Raw genomic sequence first — 7,949 nt, 5'->3', positions numbered from 1 at the left:
AAACCACTTTTCGCACTTGTGCTAGTGTTGAAAAACCACTTTTCGCACTTGTGTTTGTGTTGAAAAACCACTTTTCGCACTTGTGTTGGTGCAGGAAACCAATTTTGCACTTGTATTAGTGTGGAAAAAACACTTTTTGCACTTGTGATAGTGTTGAAAAACCACTTTTCGCACTTGTGTGAGTGTTGAAAAACCACTTTTCGCACTTGTGTTGGTACAGGAAACCACTTTTGCACTTGTATTAGTGTGGAAAAAACACTTTTCGCACTTGTGTTAGTGTTGAAAAACCACTTTTCGGACTTGTGTTAGTGTTGAAAAACCACTTTTCGCACTTGTGTTGGTGCAGGAAACCACTTTTGCACTTGTATTAGTGTGGAAAAAACCCTTTTTGCACTTGTGATAGTGTTGAAAAACCACTTTTCGCACTTGTATTCGTGTTGAAAAACCACTTTTCGCACTTGTGTTGGTGCAGGAAACCTAGTGTGGAAAAAACCCTTTTTGCACTTGTGATAGTGTTGGAAAACCACTTTTCGCACTTGTATTCGTGTTGAAAAACCACTTTTCGCACTTGTGTTGGTGCAGGAAACCTAGTGTGGAAAAAACCCTTTTTGCACTTGTTTATAGTGTTGGAAAACCACTTTTCGCACTTGTGTTAGTGTTGAAAAACCACTTTTCGCACTTGTGTTAGTGTTGAAAAACCACTTTTCGCACTTGTGTTAGTGTTGAAAACCCACTTTTCGCACTTGTGTTGGTGCAGGAAACCACTTTTGCACTTGTATTAGTGTGGAAAAACCACTTTTCGCACTTGTGTTAGTGTTGAAAAACCACTTTTCGCACTTGTGTTAGTGTTGAAAACCCACTTTTCGCACTTGTGTTAGTGTTGAAAAACCACTTTTCGCACTTGTATTAGTGTGGAAAAACCACTTTTCGCACTTGTGTTAGTGTTGAAAAACCACTTTTCGCTCTTGTGTTGGTGCAGGAAACCACTTTTGCACTTGTATTAGTGTGGAAAAAACCCTTTTTGCACTTGTGCTAGTGTTGAAAAACCACTTTTCGCACTTGTGTTTGTGTTGAAAAACCACTTTTCGCACTTGTGTTGGTGCAGGAAACCACTTTTGCACTTGTATTAGTGTGGAAAAAACCCTTTTTGCACTTGCGATAGTGTTGGAAAACCACTTTTCGCACTTGTATTCGTGTTGAAAAACCACTTTTCGCACTTGTGTTGGTGCAGGAAACCACTTTTGCACTTGTATTAGTGTGGAAAAACCACTTTTCGCACTTGTGCTAGTGTTGAAAAACCACTTTTCGCACTTGTGTTTGTGTTGAAAAACCACTTTTCGCACTTGTGTTAGTGTTGAAAAACCACTTTTCGCACTTGTGTTGGTGCAGGAAACCACTTTTGCACTTGTATTAGTGTGGAAAAAACACTTTTTGCACTTGTGATAGTGTTGGAAAACCACTTTTCGCACTTGTATTCGTGTTGAAAAACCACTTTTCGCACTTGTGTTGGTGCAGGAAACCACTTTTGCACTTGTATTAGTGTGGGAAAACCACTTTTCGCACTTGTGCTAGTGTTGAAAAACCACTTTTCGCACTTGTGTTTGTGTTAAAAAAAACCACTTTTCGCACTTGTGTTAGTGTTGAAAAACTACTTTTCGCACTTGTGTTGGTGCAGGAAACCACTTTTGCACTTGTATTAGTGTGGAAAAACCACTTTTCGCACTTGTGTTAGTGTTGAAAAACCACTTTTCGCACTTGTGATACTGTTGAAAAACCACTTTTCGCACTTGTATTAGTGTGGAAAAACCACTTTTCGCACTTGTGTTAGTGTTGAAAAACCACTTTTCGCACTTGTGTTGGTGCAGGAAACCACTTTTGCACTTGTATTAGTGTGGAAAAACCACTTTTCGCACTTGTGTTAGTGTTGAAAAACCACTTTTCGCACTTGTGTTGGTGCAGGAAACCACTTTTGCACTTGTATTAGTGTGGGAAACCACTTTTCGCACTTGTGTTTGTGTTGAAAAACCACTTTTCGCACTTGTGTTAGTGTTGAAAAACCACTTTTCGCACTTGTGTTAGTGTTGAAAAACCACTTTTCGCACTTGTGTTGGTGCAGGAAACCAATTTTGCACTTGTATTCGTGTGGAAAAAACACTTTTCGCACTTGTGTTAGTGTTGAAAAACCACTTTTCGCACTTGTGTTAGTGTTAGTGTCTGGTCTTTCTGTCTTCTACCGACTCCTCTCCGGCCTTGCTCCCCCAGCCCTCTCTGTGCTCTGTACCCCCCAATATTCCTTCAGGTCACACAAGATCTGCCTGCAACCCTCTTCTGGATGGACAAAGGAGGTGAGATAAGGATGTCGTTATGTTTAGACTCAAGCATGTAATGGAGTTCCTCGATGCCAAACAGGAAATCAGAGCTGTCTCCCTTGACATATCACGTGCCTTCGATACGGTCTGGCACCCCACTCTGCTCACCAAACTCTCCTCCTATGGTATCCAAGGAAATCTCCACGCATGGCTGGCGGACTTCCTCTCTGGTCATAGGCAACGTGTGGCCCTGAATGGATTTCTCTCATCTCCCCTTCCTGTTCTGGCTGGAGTTCCCCAAGGTAGTGTTCTGGGCCCTGTGCTATTTCTAGTCTTCATCAATGATCTCTCCGACTCTCTGGAAAATCCTCTCCATCTCTTTGCTGATGACTCCACTATCTGCCGCCCCATTCCTCATCCCTCAGATCGGCAGTCTGCAGCCTCCTCACTCTCTGCAGACCTGGACAAAATCACAGACTGGTCAAACAAGTGGAACATGTCTTTCAATCCTGACAAATCTCACACTTTTTTTTTCTTTTTTTTTTTTTTCTTTTTTTTTTCTTTTTTGTATACAAGATCGAGGCTCGTGAAAGAGCGAACATTAATCACACAGAAAGACAAACCGACACATAAAACATAACATAGGGAGCGGTAGACAAGATGGGGAGAGAGGGGGAAGGACACAAACACAACATTTGAGAGCAGGGACCGAGAGACATGGAGACATCGAGAGATCTGAGAGAGGGTGAGGGCTTTGGGGGGGGGCGTGGGAAGGGGGCGGTGGGAGAGGTATAAAACATATGGACACTGCCAGGACTTCCAGGAAAGAAGTTGGAATTTCAAACAAGGTGGATCTGGGGTGAATTAGCGGGGGTAGAAAAGATCAAGGTTTTGGATGGGGGAAGATAAGAGATGGTGGTGAACAGCTGTTTTAAAGACCTGGAGGGAGGAGTGGGATTGAAGGGAGTGAGGGAGTTTGTTCCAGAGGCGGGAGAAAAGAGGAATGAAAGAGTGAAGGTGAGCGGAGAGCCGAGATTTCGGCAGTTTAACCATCAGAGGGTTGCTGGCAGATCTTGTGCGACCTGTAGGAATATTTGTGGGACAGAGCACAGAGAGAGCTGGGGGTGCAAGGCCGGAGAGGAGTCGGTAGAAGACAGAAAGACCACCTACCTGCCTGCGGTGAGTGAGTGAAAGGCCCTCAGAGATAGCTTCATCGCGGGAGATTCCAATAATTCTGAAAGCTTTGGTTTCAACAGCGTGAAGCCGAGCTAGGTGTGAGGCAGGAGCACCGGCCCATAGGGGAGAACAGTATTCCATTGAGCTGCGGATGAAAGCCTTGTATGTGGTGAGGAGCTCAGGTGTGCCGAGGAAGGACTTCGCACGACGGAGGATGCCCAGTCGGCGACTGGCTTTGGAGGCCAGCTTGGAAATGTGGTTTTCCCAAGAAAGATCATGGCAGATAGTGAGACCCAAAATCTTGAGCGACAGAACTTCTTGGAGAGGATTGTTGAGAAAGTAGATGGGAGGGTTGTCCAGTCGATCTTTTCGGAGAGACATAGTAAGAGTGTGAGATTTGTCAGGATTGAAAGACATGTTCCACTTGTTTGACCAGTCTGCGATTTTGTCCAGGTCTTCAGAGAGTGAGGAGGCAGCAGACTGCCGATCTGAGGGAAGAGGAATGGAGCGGCAGAGAGTGGAGTCATCAGCAAAGAGATAGAGAGGATTTTCGAGAGAGTCAGAGAGATCATTGATGAAGACCAGAAAAAGCACGGGGCCCAGAACACTGCCTTGGGGAACTCCAGCCTGAACAGGAAGAGGAGATGAGAGAAACCCATTCAGGGCCACACGTTGACGACGACTAGAGAGGAAGTCCGCCAGCCATGCGTGGAGATTTCCATGGATACCAAAGGAGGAGAGTTTGGTGAGCAGAGCGGGGTGCCAGACCGTGTCGAAGGCACGTGATATGTCGAGGGAGACAGCTCTAATTTCCTGTTTGGCATTGAGGACCTCCATCCATTGTTGAGACAGCAGAAGCAGCATGTCCAGAGTAGAGTGACCTGGTCTGAAACCAAATTGATGATCAGAGATCAAGCCATTGGAGAAGAGGAAAGATTTCATATCAGAAGCAATGATGGATTCCATGACTTTGCTGATAATTGGGAGAAGGCTGATTGGTCTGTAGTTGCTAGGATCTGTTTTTGCACCTTTTTTGTGCAAAGCGGTGATGTTGGCTGATTTCCAAGCAGATGGCAGTTGACCTTGAGCAAAAGAGAGGGTGAAGAGAACAGAGAGAGGGTGAGATAGAGCAGCAGAGCAGGATTTTAGGACCTGTGGGCTGATGCCGTCGGGTCCAGTTGCAGAATCAGAGTCGAGGGTTGACAGAAACTTTTCCACCTTGTCAGGAGGAAAGGACACGGAGTCCAGAAGCAGCAGGGTACGACTGGGTATGGTGGGTACAGAGAGGGATGGGTTTGGGACACAAGATTTAGAGGCAAACACAGAGTTGAGGCATTCAGCTTTTTCACGTGCGGAGTCAGCTGTGTAGCCGTTTGAGGTAAGGGAGGGGATGGAGGGGGAACAAACACCAGAAACGGATTTGACCAGACGCCACCAGGATTTGGAAGAGGGAGACAGGTAAGAGAGTTCGGTCTTGAGAACGGAGAGATATTGTTTCCTGGCTCTCCTGAGGGTGGACACACACTTGTTTCGGGCTTTGTGAAAGGAAATGAGATTTCCTTCCGTTGGATTTGCTTTCCAGGAGACGAAGGCAAGTTGTTTCTGGGCAACAGCCTCACCACAAGATTCCGTGTACCATGGACGGGAGGAAGGGTATGACAACTGAAGACGAGATGGGATAAATCTGTGCATGAGAGAGAGCAATTTACTTTGGAAGAATTCCCAGGATGAGTTGATGTCAGAGGTGGTAGAGATGGGAGACCAGTCCAGATGATTGATGGCTGCTTGAAGACCGTGCCAGTTGGCCTGAGTGAAATGCCAGACTCGTCGACGCTGAGCAGGCTCCCTGAGGATGGTCAGAGAGATGTCCACTTTAACAAGGACATGATCAGATGATCCGATCGGAGCAGAAGAAGAGCAGCAGACATTTTCAGGGAAGTTAGTCATAACCAAGTCCAGAAGAGAAGATGTTCCGTTGACTGAGATCCGGGTCGGGAAATTGACAGATTGTGTCAGTCCCAGTGAGTCGCAGAAGTCCTTTGCTGAGGAGCCATGGCTGGTGAGAGAGGTACCCACACCCAGCCAACTGGCATGATGACAGTTGAAATCACCACATATGAGGAAGAGAGAGTTGGGATGAGTAGATAGAAGTTGGTCCATATCATCAGACAGCGAGATGTAGATGGAGTCATCACTGTTTGGTGGACGGTACAACACACATATGAACAAGAGGTGGGAGCGAAGGGGAAGCCGTAGCCAGAGGTATTCCTGGGGGTGAGGTGGAGAGAGTGCAGTGCAGGGCGAGTGAGGAAGAGAGTTTTTGATAAAGATAGCAACCCCGCCTCCAGGACGAGGCTCAGGTCTATCATACCGGAGGAGGGAGTAGCCCGGGAGAGATACTATGGAATCAGAGACATCATAAAGGAGGAAAGTTTCTGTTAAGCAGATCACGTCTGGTTTGACAGAAGCAACCTGTATGGAGAGATCAGTTAAGTTTGAACGAAGGCCCCGGATGTTTGAGGTCCATACCGTTAATGAAGAGGAAGGGGGAGCATCAGATACAGAACAGGGGGGAGGAGGGGTAGGGTAAGATGTGGAAGAGGTGGAAGAGGTAGGGAGAGCTGTTGAAGGTGTGTCAGAGATTTCAGAATAGCTCGGAGAAAGGGAAGGATGGGGCGGACAAAAGGTTTGATGGTGATTGGGTGAGCCACAATGAGGTGTTATTTGAGGAGGGGGAAGAGCGAGGCAGAAGGTTGGGGGAGATGGAGGTGAGAGTTTGAAGGGGGAAGAAGCGGGGAGGACGCTTTGAGGAGGGGGAGTGAGAGGGGGGAAATTGAGAAGCAATGAGGGTGGGGAGATTTGAAGGGGAGGGGTGAGGGGGGAGTTTGGGAGGGAAGGGACAAGGGGAGGGATTTGAAAGGGATGGGATATGGGGGAGATTTGGAGGGGAGGGGTGAGGCAGGAGTCTAGGAGGGGAGGGGCGAGGGGGCGTCTTGGCGGGGAGGGGTGAGGGGGTAGTTTAGGAGGGAGGGGGCAAGGGGGGAGATTTGAAAGGGATGGGTGATGGGGAAGATTTGGAGGGGAGGGGTGATGGGGAAGATTTGGAGGGGAGGGGTTATGGGGAAGATTTGGAGGGGAGGGGTGAGATTGGATTTTTGAAAGTGTACGATTTATGGGAAACGAACATTTATTGCAAAATGAGTTTCTTGTGACCTTCGAGTTAAAAATACCTTTAAGGACGCTGGATGGAGGATGGAGTGCAGGAGAGTTTAGGGAATGTAGAAAAAAGGCACTATAGGAGATGGATATTTTTTTTGGGATGAATTGATTTGGTGAGCAAGTCGAAAGCAGCCTTTTAAAGAAGAAGAAGAAAAAGGTGTTATAAAATATGACGGAATACATAACTTCAGGGGAAAGTGTAAACATTGAAGGTTAATGAGTGAAAACTATCTGGGGAAATGGGGGAGAAACACGTGGTCGAAGAACGAACGAACGAATAAGAATGAATAAACGAATGAGAACAGAGAAGGAAATGTTTTTTTTTTGTTTTGTTTTTTTTTGAGTTGAGATTTACACAAGGAAGTAGGCTATGGGTGAAAAGACTGGGAATACAGAGAACGAAAGTTATTGGATCACAAACGACGGACTACTGAGAGAAAAACAAAGCCTCAAGGTTGTACAGTGCACACTGTACAAGGCCTTGCTCGCGACACGGCAAACAGACGATCAATTTATGAAAGATAAACACCGAGAAACAACCAAAGTTGCACACAATAACTTCACACACCGAAAGATAAATACAGTTTCGACAAAATACAATTGTGAACAGACTTAACTTCGAAAAACGTGGAGACCGTGTGGAGCTTCGAAAATCCCTGCCGCCGTCTCCAAGATCTCGCGAGATCTCGATAGTGAGACCCAAAAGGACCGACTGGAAAACCCTCCCATCTGCTTTCTCAACAATCCTCTCCAAGAAGTTCTGTCGTTCAAGCTTTTGGGTCTCACTATCTGCCATGATCTTTCTTGGGAAAACCACATTTCCAAGCTGGGCTCCAAAGCCAGTCGCCGACTGGGCATCCTCCGTCGTGCGAAGTCCTTCCTTGGCACCCCTGAGCTCCTCACCACATGCAAGGCTTTCATCCACAGCTCAATGGAATACTGTTCCCCACTTGGGCTGGTGCTCCTGCCTCACACCTAGCTTGGCTTCACGCTGTTGAGGCCAAAGCTTTCAGAATCATTGGAATCTCCTGCGATGAAGATAACTCCGAGGGACTTTCACTCACTCACCGCAGGCAGGTTGGTGGTCTTTCTGTCTTCTACCGACTCCTCTCCGGCCTTGCTCCCCCAGCCCTCTCTGTGCTCTGTACCCCCCAATATTCCTTCAGGTCACACAAGATCTGCCTGCAACCCTCTTCTGGTTAAACTGCCAAAATCTAGGCTCTCTGCTCACCTTCACTCTTTCAT

Source organism: Myxine glutinosa, chromosome 1 (genome assembly GCF_964187855.1).
Source record: "Myxine glutinosa chromosome 1, kmMyxGlut1.1, whole genome shotgun sequence".
NCBI lineage: Eukaryota > Metazoa > Chordata > Myxini > Myxiniformes > Myxinidae > Myxine > Myxine glutinosa.
Note: the sequence above shows the minus strand (reverse complement) of the source record.